This window comes from Bos grunniens, chromosome 23 (genome assembly GCF_055505025.1).
Source record: "Bos grunniens cultivar Pamir isolate PY7600 chromosome 23, Bosgru_T2T1.0, whole genome shotgun sequence".
In the NCBI taxonomy this organism is placed as follows: domain Eukaryota; kingdom Metazoa; phylum Chordata; class Mammalia; order Artiodactyla; family Bovidae; genus Bos; species Bos grunniens.
The window spans coordinates 46,568,628-46,582,906 of NC_141187.1; the positions used below are offsets into that span (position 1 = coordinate 46,568,628).

The window sequence follows — 14,279 nt, forward strand, 5'->3', positions numbered from 1 at the left end:
TTGTAAGCACCAAGATGGGGAAACAGTGGAAACAGTGTCAGACTTTATTTTGGGGGGCTCCAAAATCACTGCAGATGGTGACTGCAGCCATGAAATTAAAAGACGCTTACTCCTTGGAAGAAAAGTTATGACTAACCTAGATAGCATATTGAAAAGCAGAGACATTACTTTGCCAGCAAGGTCCGTCTAGTCAAAGCTATGGTTTTTCCAGTGGTCATGTATGGATGTGAGAGTTGAACTGTGAAGAAGGCTGAGTGCCGAAGATTTGATGCTTTTGAACTGTGGTGTTGGAGAAGACTCTTGAGAGTCCCTTGGACTGCAAGGAGATCCAACCAGTCCATTCTGATGGAGATCAGCCCTGGGATTTCTTTGGAAGGAATGATGCTAAAGCTGAAACTCCAATACTTTGGCCACCTCATGCGAAGAGTTGACTCATTGGAAAAGACTCTGATGCTGGGAGGGATTGGGGGCAGGAGGAGAAGGGGACGACAGAGGATGAGATGGCTGGATGGCATCACTGACTGGATGGACGTGAGTCTGAGTGAACTCCGGGAGTTGGTGATGGACAGGGAGGCCTGGCGTGCTGCGATTCATGGGGTTGCAAAGAGTTGGACACGACTGAGTGACTGAACTGAACTGAAGCACCAAGAGAACAAAAGAGGAAGGTGAATAAGGTTCATTTTGTCATACCTAAAAGTGAAGGAAGGTGTCTGACTCTTTGTGACCGCATAGACTGTAGCCCACCAGGCTGCTCTGTCCATGGGGTCTTCCAAGCAAGAATACTGGAGTGAGTACATTATACCTACTAAATTGAAATTTCTCTTAGGGAAGGAGTGGATTTTCATTCATTTTTTATTTATCATAGCACTTGTTCCATAAATGCTTTTAATATTCTGAGTGAACCAATTAATGGGAATAGCGATCTCACTAATATCCCCAGTCTGCTATGAGTTTTCTGAGGACAGGCCCTATGTCTTGTGAACTGATGCGTCAGCCAGGTGCAGGGGCACTCGGGGGAGTTTGCAGATCCAGCACAGTTACTGCATGGACAAATGAGCTGGATCCTTCTGAGGTCTGATTTCTTCATCTGAAAATTAAAACCACAAGACCAGCCCCCAGTCCCAAGAAGGGAGGAGGCATACATTCTAATACTAGACAACTCTGCTCATAAAACCTGCCAAACCAACTCCTGAGCATGTTCATTTAAATTCCTCAGTGGGCAGCTGACTCCCCATGGCTAATACTGTGTTCAGTCGTGGAGGGAAATGAGTCAAGCCAATGGAATCATAAATACACACACACACACACACACACACACACACTCAGACACATCTTGACCATAGATTTTTTTAAACTTTTCATCCTCCTTGGACCAGACATCCATGACAGATTCAAAACAGTTGCCGGGAGGTTGGCTACTGCCTAACAGATAGTTATAAACCATTCTATGGCGCTGAGATTTCAGCCAGGATGGCACGAAGAAGCTAATTAAAGCAGCCAAGAGGACTGTTTACATCAAGAGGAAAATGTAAACACAGTCTTCACTGGATACAATGATTAGAAATAACACTTGTTTGTTTTTTTTCACAGCCATCTGTGGTTTGTCAAAATTTTGACATGTGGCATAATCTGCCACGAATCAGAACAGAGGAAAACAAATGAAAAAAAGAAGAAGACAGTCTAAGACTGTAAGTAGGAAAACAGACATAGAAAACTTCTATCTTTCCAAGTAGGAAAAGTATTTAGCATGTTTTTCTAAAACAAAGCTGATCTGTCTTTGGACAAAGTTGGAGCTCCCTAGTTTGCCTTGACAGATGTGACTTCTCTGTGTCCTGCAGAGCTCAGCAGTGGGGGTGCAGGCAGCTCAGAGTGGGAAAAGAAACCATGTGGATGCAGATGAAATAACAGAGTTAAGGATAGTCAAATCACCAAATTTAAGGACTTTATTTAAAAGACGCCCAAGCTTAGTTTTGTCTTAGTATAGCTAAGGTGTCATTAACTTACAGAAACAACTCAATGGCGTTAATCTTCGGGTTATATATTATATAACTGTAAAGCATTTTCCTAAGATTTAGCATTTGAATTTATATGGTATGGACATCTACTACAGAAAATACTATTTATTGATAAGGTACTTTAATGATATGGGAAATGCATGGAGAAGCATTTTGAAAAAATTATTTGCTGTCTCTGCTTCTTGTCTTCCTCTATTGATTTGTTATGAAAACTCTACACATACAATAATAAGTGTAGAATAATTCTACCTCAGATCTGGAGCAGGTCCCAATATATAGCACATACTCAAGAATATTTTTTTAAGGAGAGAGAGGGAAAAAAATGGAGTAGCTTAATGATATTTATACCATGAATGCTGCTAAAATGGGTAAAAATTAATGCTGATATGTACACATATAAAGATTAATAGAGACTTTCTTGTTGTTGCTGTATTTCTAAGTCCCAGTTGGATAAGGCGTTGAGCTGAGTATTTCTCTGTTTAAACATAGCATCTGCTTATGGGCAGAGGCCTCCTTAGCCTGATTCAGGCCAGCTCTACGTTTAAAAATAAATGACGTGGATCTGAGTTTCAGAGAAGTAGTACAGGAAAATTGAGACAAAACAACAACAAAACAGAAGTCACAAGAGTGTACCAGACAACAGGAGCAGAGTGTGAAGATAAGGGGAAGGTCAAGGACAGACCTGTCCTTACCTCCGAGACGGAGCTGAAACAACAGACACCATAATCATTTCAGGGTATCGATTGTTCAAACCATCTCCCTCTCTGCTTTCAATCCTCTATGCCACCAAGTCATCTGCTAGGCACCGGCAAGGGGTGGGAAGTGGGGCAAAAAAGGAAAAAAGTAAAGGACTGAACTTACATATAATTTTCCACTAATTAATAATGGTAAGCACACATAACGCTGCTTACTTATTTATTATGCCGGGTGCTCCTTGAGTACTCTGTGTATACTAACTCCTTCAATTCTCACAGCAGTCCTTTGATTATTTCCAGTTTACAGATGAGGGGGTCAAGGCACAGAAAAATCAAAAGTGTTTGAAGAGTAAAGCCAAGATTCAAACCCAGGTGGTCAGTCTCAGAGCACGTCCCCTTGTCTATTACTCAGATGCCCAGGTGGAAGAAGACCCGGATTTGGGATGAAATACTTTCAGATTCCCTTTCACATCATCAGGTAGTCTAGACTTCTGTGTGCTCAGTCACTCAACTGTGTCAGACTCTTGCCACTCCAGGGACTGTAGCCTGCCAGGCTCCTCTGTTCATGGGATCTTCCAGGCAAGAATACTGGACTGGGTTGTCATTTCCTTCTCCAGGGGAATCTTTCCAACCCAGGGGTTGAACCCGCATCTCCTGCCAAAGATTCTCCTGCAAGCAGATTCTTTACCGCTGAGCCACCTGCGGGCTTCTGTATCACATTGTAAATAGGAATGGTCTGTTTGGGTACCTAGCCCCCGGCACAGAGTATAGGTTCAATAAAATACTTGTCCAGTGAAAGGATGTTTCAGGTCAATTTATAATAGAACTCTTTAGAACATATTGATGAATTGATGCTTTCAAATGTGGTGTTGGAGAAGACTCTTGAGAGTCCCTTGGACTGCAGGGAAATTAAACCAGTCAATCCTAAAGGTAATCAAACCTGAATATTCATTGGAAGGTGCTGAAGCGAAGCTCCAATACTTTGGCCACATGATGCGGAGAGTCAACTAATTGGAAAAGACCCAGATGATGGGAAAGACTGAAGGCAGAAGGAGAAGGGGACGGCAGAGGATAAAATGGTTGGATAGCATCACCGACCCAATGGATGTGAGTTTGAGCAAACTCCAGAAGATAGTGAAGGACAGGGAAGCCTGGTGTGCTGCAGTCCATGGGGTCACAAATAGTTGGACATGACTTAGCAACTGAACAACAGAACATATTGAGCTGATAAAACTGAAAAATCCTAAATTAATAGGTCTTAAATAGCCTAATTTTTGCCTCAGTGCAGCCTAAAAAGGTCTTTGTGCCACTAAGAAAGGATATTCCACAGAATTTCATGGCACCAATAACCTAAAGACCACCTCTCTTTCTCAAAACAGCGAACAGTGTAGATCAGAACTAGATGGTTCACCTGTCGCTATACAACCAACTCAGTGAATCAGGAGGTCTGACAGAGAAGAGAGAGAAAAAAAAAAAAAGGCGCACAGAAAGGAAATGAACTGAGACAACATCACTTCTCAGCAACCGGAAGGAAAAACACACAGAGGCTCGCCACTTGTTGTCTACACATGGGGTCGCTCCGTGGGGCCGTGTTCACAGCTGCCTTCAAAAGCCGGTCTGGTGGCCGCAGCTAGAAAGAAGCACAGCCATGAGGCAAGATTGAGCTGCCACCTCCAGCCCGCCCATCCAAAGGGAGGGTGAGGACGCCAGGGAGCCCCGAGGGCCCCACCACCGCGGTTTCGCCCTGGGTGAGTTCCCCAACTCTTGCTGTGGCCTAAGGGGAGGGGCGGGCGGCAGGCTCGCTCAGACTCTGACTTCCTGAGCTGATGTCAGACAGCTGGTGGGGCTCCCCACCGTGGGCACCCCCCCTCTGCAGCTGCTGGGAGGGATACCACATGCCGCCGAGGGGCAATGAGTGGCTCCTGGTCTCCTGCAGGTTGACCTGGAGACGCTGGCTTACAGGCAGCTTCAAATCGATGTGGTTCTGCATTTCAAACCTTCCTGGGTGGGTGCTTCCTGCGTGTAAAGGTCATGGCTCCTCCCCCTTCCTGCTGTCAGAGAGTTTCCCCTGCGATGACCCTGAGCTTTTACTTTTCTGAAATTATTTCAGACCCTCTAAGTGTGGGCTGTCACTTACAACTGATGGTGGATCTGAGTCCCTTATAACTGGTGGTGTTCAGCCTCTGCGGGAATGACTGAGGGACAGGAAGTGGTGACTGAGAATCACTCAGTGAGTGTCTAGACTCTGCCACGAACTGGCTGTTAGCATCCTCTCTGAGGGGGTTGGAGACAAAGGACAGTATTCTTCGTGTCCACACTGAGCCACCCCAACAGCTCCATCCTTGCATTTCTCTGTTTACATTAATTCATTTAACGAATTCGTTCGTTCAATTGCCTTTCTTCCTCAAAGAACTGGAGGCCACCTTTTTATCTTGCTGAATCTATGAATACTTCGAAATGAGAACACACGCAACATGAAAGAGGGAAAGCCCTTCTAAACAGGTCAGGCACTGTCTAAAGCTGCCAGAGGGTTGGTGAACAGGCTGGTCCCCATGTTAGTGACCAGAAGTGAGGGCAGGGGGCTCCAGTCCTTTCAGCTCCTGCTTGGAGAGCCCCTCCCTTCCCCCCAGAAGCTGGTTTCCCATCCAGAAGTGAGTGTGAGGTAGGATCGTCCACAACAGAGCCCTGGGAACCAGCCAAGCGGTCTTCCTCCAATTTTCTGTCTCCTCCCAGGTTTGCTTATTTTTTGGATATTCCTGTTCTAAGAATGGGGCAGAGGGGAGCGGTGGACAGGGCAGGGTGAGAGCCACTTCATGTGAGAGCTCCACTGTTTCTCGTGAACTAGTTCACTAAATTATTGAACAACTGTCTAGTGAGCGTTCACAGTGTGGAAGCCACATTTAAGTCAAAACTTCAGTAAGATGGAACAAAACTGACATTGCCCTGCCCTCCCCCCAGCAAAAGCTTGCAATCCAGGGGAGAGGCAGATGTTGACTAATCATGACCCAAGTGTGATAAGGACCAGAGCACATAGCAGGGAAGCCTGATCTGTCTGGGAGTCAGCGAGGTTTCCATACCCGGGAACCAGGAGAACTGGAAAACGCTTGCACAAGGCAAAGCATTGGGTAGTGCCAGGCAGGAGACCCGAATTGTCTGGCTGAATTAAGGTGTGGCCAGAGGAAAGAGTAGAGTGGCTCAACAGGAGTCCGGACAAAGAGGCAGCACTGAAGATGCTGGTCATTCTAAAACTGGTGGAGAAACTTGGAGCGTTGTCGTCTGATGTGCGTTTTTAAGGAATCCATTTTGCTGCTGTGTGGAGACTGGATGGGAGGGGCCACACCCACAGAGAGGGAGACCGGTTAGAAGGCTGATGAAGTCAGCCAAGCAAGAACATCAGTGGGAGTCCAGACAAGACAAGGGTGTCTAGTGAGTATTCACGGTGGAGACAAAATAGAGAGAAGATAGACAAAATAGACAGAGAGGCATCGAGAAGGACAATCAGCAGGACTTGGGGGCAGACAGGAAAGGAGATCCCAGGGGCAAGGTTGAAGGTGATCCCCGCTGTCCTGGTTGGGGCTTCCGAATGGATGTTGATGCTGCTCGCTGGGACTAGAAGGGTTAATGAACATCCAGGCCTGGGATGAGTTCTCTTGGATTTTGGAGGGCCTTGAACACATCCATGGGCAGATGTCAGCCAGGCCGTTGACATGCTGGCCTAGAGCCCAGAGCATAGGTCTGGGGATCCTTAGTATATACATGCTAATTGGTGCCATGGGTTTGGATGAAATATTTTTGAGAGAGAACATCAAATGAGAAAAGAGGGGGTGACTTGGGATGGAACCTCAAGAAATCCTAACATTTAAACAGCGAGAGGAGCATGAGCTCTCTAAGAAGACTAGGTACTTTCTTGAAAAGTTAGACACAGAATGACGACATATCCTAGCAATTCCACGCCTACCTACATTCCACTCCAAAGAACTAAAAACAGGGACTCAAATCAGTACATGCACATGTGTTCATAACAGCAATATTCACAATTGCCAAAAAGTAGAAATAGCTTAAAAGTCCATCAACAGATGAATGGATAAATAAATTCTTATACAACCGTAAGATGGAATATTATTCAGTCACAGGATAGAATATTGTGTGGGCCTGCACGCTCAGTCATGTCCAACTCTTTGTAACCCTATGGACTATAACCCACCAGGCTCCTCTGTCCATAGGATTTTTCAGGCAGGAATACTGGAGTGGGTTACATTTCCTTCGCCAGGGGATCTTCCTGACCCAGGAATTGAACCTGTGACTCCTGTGTCTCCTGCATTGCATGTGGATTATTTACTGCTGAGCCATCGGGGAAGTCTTGATAGAATATTATTCAGCCACAATAAGGAATGAAGGCCTGATACATGCTACAACATATGTGAACCTCAAAAACATTGTTCTAAGTAAAAGAACACAGCAAGGAGATCAAACCAGTCAATCCTAAAGGAAATCAGTCCTGAATATTCATTGGAAGGACTGATGCTGAAGCTGAAACTCCAATACTTTGGCCACCTGATGTGAAGAACTGACTCATTGGAAAAGAACCTGATGCTGGGAAAGATTGAAGGCTGGAGGAGAAGGGGACGACAAAGGATGAGATGGTTGGATGGCATCACCAAGTCGCTGGACACAAGTTTGATCAAGCTCCAGGAGTTGGTGATGGACAGGGAAGAATGCCATGCTACAATCCATGGGGTCTCAAAGAGTCAAACACAACTAAGCAACTGAACTGAAGTAAAAGAAAACTAGATCCCAAAATGTACGATTCCATTTAAAGGAAATACCGAGAATGGGGAAATCAATAGAAACAGAATGGAGATTGGGGGCTGGGAGCAGGGAAATATGGGGAACCACTGCTTCATGGGTACGGGGTCTCCTTTCGGGGTGATCCAGTTGTTTGGAACTAGATAGAGGTGGTGGCTGCCCCACACTATGGCTATATGGAATGTCACTGAATTGTTCTCTTTAAACTGGCTAATTTATGTTGTGTGAGTTTTAGTTCAATATTTTAAAAAGTTGGTGGGGGGCGGGGGTAGGAAAAAGACTAGAAAAGTATAAGCAGAGGTGCAGGATTACAGACTGACTTTGGTCAAATTATGTAACTTCTGGTGCCTCTTACTTTATATGTAAATAAGGGGAAATTAGTCACTATTGTGAAGGGCTGCGGTAAGGATTACATGTGATTTTTTTTTTTAACTATCTAGCAGAGAAAGGATGTAGTAGAAGCAGTCAGAGTCCTGCCTACATTCTTCAGGCCTCAGCACAACTTTGAGCTGACTTCTAACAGCCTGAATCTTTATTTCATGACCTGAGGGCTATCTCCAGGCCAAGTAGAGCCATTTCCATTGCCCAAAGGCAAATGAAAAGCCCCAGGGATTAACTCTCTCATGGGCTATAGATTAGTACAGTTCAGTTCAGTTCAGTTGCTCAGTCATGTCCAACTCTGCAACCCCATGAATTGCAGCATGCCAGGCCTCCCTGTCCATCACCAACTCCCAGAGTTCACTCAGACTCACGTCCATCCAGTCAGTGATGCCATCCAGCCATCTCATCCTCTGTCGTCCCCTTCTCCTCCTGCCCCCAATCCCTCCCAGCATCAGAGTCTTTTCCAATGAGTCAACTCTTCACATGAGGTGGCCAAAGTATTGGAGTTTCAGCTTTAGCATCAGTCCTTCCAAAGAACACCCAGGACTGATCTTTAGAATGTACTGGTTGGATCTCCTTGCAGTCCAAGGGACTCTCAAGAGTCTTCTCTGACACCATAGTTCAAAAGCATCAATTCTGCAGAGCTCAGCTTTCTTCACAGTCCAACTCTCACATCCATACATGACTACTGGAAAAACCATAGTCTTGACTAGACGGACCTTTGTTGGCAAAGTAATGTCTCTGCTTTTGAAATGTGCTATCTAGGTTGGTCATAACTTTCCTTCCAAGGAGTAAGCGTCTTTTAATTTCATGGCTGCAATCACCATCTGCAGTGATTTTGGAGCCCCAAAAAATAGTCTGACACTGTTTCTACTGTTTCCCCATCTATTTGCCATGAAGTGATGGGACCAGATGCCATGATCTTAGTTTTCTGAATGTTGAGCTTTAAGCCAATTTTTTCACTCTCCTCTTTCACTTTCATCAAGAGGCTTTTTAGATACCCAGCTCCATTAGAGTGGAATACTCTAAGACTGTCTTCACTTCAGTCACTCAGTTGCGTCCGACTCTTTGCAACCCCATGGACTGCAGCACGCCAGGCTTCCCTGTCCATCACCAACTCCTGGAGCTTACTCAAGCTCATGTCCATCGAGTCAGTGATGCCATCCAACCTTTCTCCTCCAGCCTTCAATCTTTCCCAGCATCACGGTCTTTTCCAATGAGTCATTTCTTCACACCAGGTGGCCAAAGTATTGGAGTTTCAGCTTCAGCATCAGTCCTCCCAATGAATATTCAGGATTGATTTCCTTTAGGATGGGCTGGTTGGATCTCCTTGCAGTCCAAAGGACTCTCAAGAGTCTTCTCCAACACCACAGTTCAAAAGCATCAATTCTTTGGCACTCAGCTCTCTTCACAGTCCAACTCTCACATCCATACATGACCACTGGAAAAACCATAGCCTTGACTAGACAGACCTTTGTTGGTAAAATAATGTCTCTGCTTTTTAAAATGCTGTCTAGGTTGGTCATAACTTTCCTTCCAAGGAGTAAGCGTCTTTTAATTTCATGGCTGCAGTCACCATCTGCAGTGATTTTGGAGCCCCCAAAAATAAAGTCAGCCACTGTTTACACTGTTTCCCCATCTATTTGCCATGAAGTGATGGGACCGGATGCCATGATCTCAGTTTTCTGAATGTTGAGCTTTAAGCCAACTTTTTCACTCTCCTCTTTCACTTTCATCAAGAGGCTCTTTAGTTCCCTTGGTATCTCTAATTTTCTTGAAGAGATCCCTATCTTTCCCATTCTATTGTTTTCATCTATTTCTTTGCATTGATCACTGAGGAAGACCATCTTACCTTTTCTCAAAGTTTCCTCCTGGACTTATGCCCCCATTGCCCACATTGGCAACTGACTTGGTCATGTGCCCTTTCTGGCTTTCCTCTCTTCTCTTTTCACTCTTCCCTCCCCCCAGCACTCTTCCTACCCATTCAAGGGCCCTGTGTGGGAGGGCCTTTCTCATCCCCTTGTGAGATTTCACATGGCAAAAGACCCAGGCCCGGGAGGGTCCATTATACTCCGCACCTCCCGTACAAAACCGCACCACGTGAAGACACCTCCCACCTTGAATCACCTCCACTCCCCCTCTGCTTCCTGGCCTTCCCATAACTCATTTGATCAAAATTTCCAAAGTGTGGGACACAATAAGTGGGTATGGTAGGCGACATCAGATGTGGCATTTAATCACACGAGTCACTCGACTTAGTCACTGTGTCATGGAGAGAGATCTTCCATTTCACTCTTTTCATCCTTTGATGTAGGCCTGATCTGAAGACCCATCTAACTGTGGCCATTTACCTTTTCCACAAAGACCTCAGGCTGTGAGCCATCAGCAGGCAGTGGTAGCTAGCTAAAATTTAATGGCACAATTCTGTCTTCTAGTAACCACAGTGGCACTGGCTTTTTATTTGCAGAAGTGGCATGAAAGGTTTTTATTTTTTAATTTACATATCTTTAAAAGAAGGCGTCTTTATTTATTTTCCTTTTTTTTGTTTTTGTATTCTTCCAGTTTTTTTTGAGATATAGTTGACATACAGCAACAAATAATTTAAGGTGTACAACATAATGATTTGACTTAGATACATCATGAAGTGATTGTCATAGTAGAACATCCATCATCTCATATAGATACAACATTAAAGAAATTGAAAAAAATATTTTTTCCTCGTGATGAGAATTCTTAGGATTTATACCCTTAAAAACTTCCATATGTAACATAGAACAATGGTAATTATATTTGTCATGTGGTATGTTATCTGATGGTTCAGCGGTAAAGAATCCACCTGCCAATGCAAGAGACGAGGGTTCAGTGCCTGGCTCAGGAAGATCCCCTGGAGAAGGAACTGGCGCCCCACTCCAGTACTCTTGCCTAGAGAATCCCATGGACAGAGGAACCCGGCAGGCTACAGTCCATGGGGTCACAGAGTCGGACACGACTGAGCGACTACACCACATTACATCCCAAGTACTTATAACTGGAAATTTGTACTTTTTGACCACCTTCATCCAATTGGCCGTCCTCCACCACCCTAAAAGTGGGTCAGTTTAAAGTAAAGGACCATGTCCCTCCTGGTACTGGCAGCACACTTGATGAGGAAACCCCGACAGGTGGGGCCTGACGGAGGGAAGACTTGGAGAGAGGTCTGCGAGAGCAGGTGCTCCGCAACGGCATGGCTGTGTCCCGTCCACCCAGCTGCAGGGCCAGGAGGGGCGGACGTCCTGGGCAGGGGCTGGCTGAGCCAGCCTCCTGTGGGCACCAGGCTTTTTTGGTCATTAAAATAAGCAACTTCACTGTGCCCGCCATGGCTCCCACATGTCCAGGCCGTGAGGGGAAAGACTGCCTGAGATGGGCACAGCCCCAGGCTCCTGGTCGCAGAGTCCTGCCCTGAGGACTGAGGCTGGCCGTTCAGGAGTAACTCAGCAGAGGTGCCGACACGCCCACTTTCCTTTGCACGTTCACTTCAGATTAGAAGTTGTGGTGGAAGGAGGTCTATAATTCAACTGTATTTAATTTTTTTTAAGTTTTTTTATTTGGCTGTGCTGAGTCTTCATAGCTGTGCAGGCTTTTCTCTAGTTGCAGAGAGCAGGGGGCTCCTCTCTAGTTGCTGTGCGCAGGTTTCTCACTGTGGTGGCTGCTCTTGTTTCGGAGTCGGGCTCTTAGGCCACGTAGGTTCAGTAGTTGTGGCTCCTGGGCCCTAGGGCCCAGCCCAGTAGTTGTGACGCGTGGGCTTACCTACTCCGAGGCACGTGGGATCTTCCCTGACCAGGGATCGAACCCGTGCCTCCTGCATGGGCAGGCAGATTCTTTACCACTGAGCCACCCGGGCAGCCCTTCTACTTAATTTCTATTGGCGGCTGTTCTTCCCCAAGCCTCTCCCTCCACTTTCCAAGGAAGATGGTAAATGGGGGCTGCTAATCCAGATCCATTTCACTTGAGAAAAATTTTTAAATACGCGAAACATCTCATGCTGCAAAGAGCTATATGTGATGTGCACACACATTCTAAACAATAGTAGAAGTAAGAAAACAAATACATGTGTACCCACTGCCCACCTTCCCAACACGTGAAGGGAAATGCTGTCTTAAATTTTGTATTAATTACACTCCATTATTTTTCTTTTTAGGCTGGCCTCATGTGCCTATATATATACATGTATAAGCAATTTATATGTAATTAATTTATATGCAGTTTATGTGTATATGCAGTTTATTTTTGCCTGTTTGGGAACTTAAACACAGGTAATCATACCATATACATTCCTCCGTAACTGACTCTGTGACTCCAGACTGACTCTGTGTCATTTTGGAGGGTTATCCATATGGATGCGGATAGATGCTGATGACTCATTTTCACGGCTGTAGAGCATTCTGTTGTGTAAACAAGTGACAGTCTACTTATCATCTCTACCATCTCTATCTCTACTTATTATCTCTATCAATGACAGTCCTAGGTCATTGCCAAAGATGAAGTTTCAAGAATGATTGCAGGAAGGCATAATGCCTCCCAAATTTCTCCCTCTCTCATGTACAAAACCCTACCAGCAGAGGTGTGAAGCAGCTTTGCCTTATGTTAGAAACTGGTTTTAACTGGGGTAACAGGTGAACGAACTAGGCACCTAAAAGCCAGAAGGAAAAAAAAAACATCAAAGGAGGAAAGGGTCCTTAAATGAAAGGAAAGGATAAATAAAAATGACTGGCCATGGCATCACAAGGAGTTGGACACGACTGAACGACTGAGCACACATCCACAGAGGGAAAGAGGAAATAGAACTGACTCCTGGAAGGAGAACTGTCCTGATTGTGGGCACGTTCAGGGAAGCTTTCACTCTCACTGTCCACTTCCCCTACCGCAGAAACCCTTAGTGCAAGGATCTGTGTGATACTTAGTTTTCAAAAGCACCCTTTGCCAAAATCAGCAAATGGCCATGATGAGTTTTAACCACTCTGCTAGATCCTAAAGAGTCCACTTTTCATACAAAACTCCCCCGGAGCCTTCCCACTAGTGTATTTTTAGATTCATCTTTTCCTTAGAGTATATGGGACTGTTCATCACATAGTCATCGAATGGTACCGTGTCCGTGAACCTCTCATAACCTTTTGGCTGTTTCCATGGCTCTGAAATTCCCCACCCACAGCTTCGCCCATAAGGAGTGGAAACATTTAGAGGAAGTGATACTATCAGCGGCTGAGCATCACCATGGGAGGCATTTTCCCCTGAAAGCACGGTGGTGGGCCTGTACCATCACAGCACGGCTCTTGCAAGTGCAGTGTTCTCTCAGTACCTGTGTCTCTAGAGGGAAACGTGCAGCAGAAACGGAACGCTGGGCGGCAGTGCGCTCTGTCCGTCCGCAGAGCAGAGCTGTTGAGGTCAATAGCTAGCGTCAGGGTTAGTGTTACTGGGCTGGCCGGAGCAACTGGTAGAGTGCTTAAGAGGGCAGCTCTGGAGCCAGCCACCTGGGTGGGAAGCCCTCCTCCACCAGCCAGCCGCTGTGTGCTCCTGAGCAAGTTACTTTATCTTTCTGTTTCTCAATTTCTTATCTGCAGCAAGGAGGTAATAACAGTCCTACCTCACTGGGTGGTTTTGAAAGTTATGAGTCAATACTCGGTTTTGAGTGTTCCATAAATCAACATACACCAAATCCCTAAAGCAGTTATTTGACACATTTAATGCTCGATATTTATTAGCTGATAAGAGGAAGAGGGGGAGACAGAATAAGCTTTTTCAAAGAAGGAATCTAAAGAATGAGTGGGATTTGACAAGAAAAGAGCGTTCCATAAGAGGAGAGTATGGAGATATATATTTAGAGAGAGAAGTCTTCTAGGGTGAATGAGTCAATCCAATTAAATTCAGCTCAATCTCTGTAAAGAAAGTCAAAATGGTATACATCTCATTACCTAGGTGATAATCCAGATTACAGAGGCACAAGTATCAAAAGGAAATTTAGGACGGATTTTTTTAAGTTAGCTTTCCTTTGTGATCATGTTGACCAACCTGCGTATCAGCAAATATTAATGGAGTCCCTACAATGGTCCCCACCAGCATGGATCTTTTTTTCAAGTGAGTTAAAAGTCAGAAAATTATTGGGATCATTTGTTTCATTTGTGTTGGTTTGTACGGTACCCAAGTATTAGAATAGTTTCCTCATCATTAATAAACAGAAAAAAAACTTGTATTTTATTTTTGGTCATACATTAGAGCTTGCAAGATCTTAGCTCCCTGACCAGGGATTGAACCTGCACCCTCAGCAGTGAAAGCTCAGAGTCCTAACAACTGGTCCACCAGCCAAGTCCCTGTATTACCTTTAAAGCATAGACAACTCTTGATTTTC

At 45.2% G+C, this 14,279-nt stretch overlaps 1 protein-coding gene across 2 annotated transcripts in view; it reads left to right on the top strand.

Moving 5' to 3' along the window:
• Positions 1 to 4,248: 4,248 nt before the first annotated feature.
• NEDD9 (neural precursor cell expressed, developmentally down-regulated 9) overlaps positions 4,249 to 14,279 on the top strand; it is a 190,139-nt gene continuing 180,108 nt past the window's right edge. For both annotated transcript variants that reach the window (XM_086370319.1, XM_086370322.1), the window contains exon 1: positions 4,249 to 4,458. The gene's annotated coding sequence lies outside the window, so the exon portion shown is untranslated. The remainder of the gene's footprint in view (positions 4,459 to 14,279) is intronic.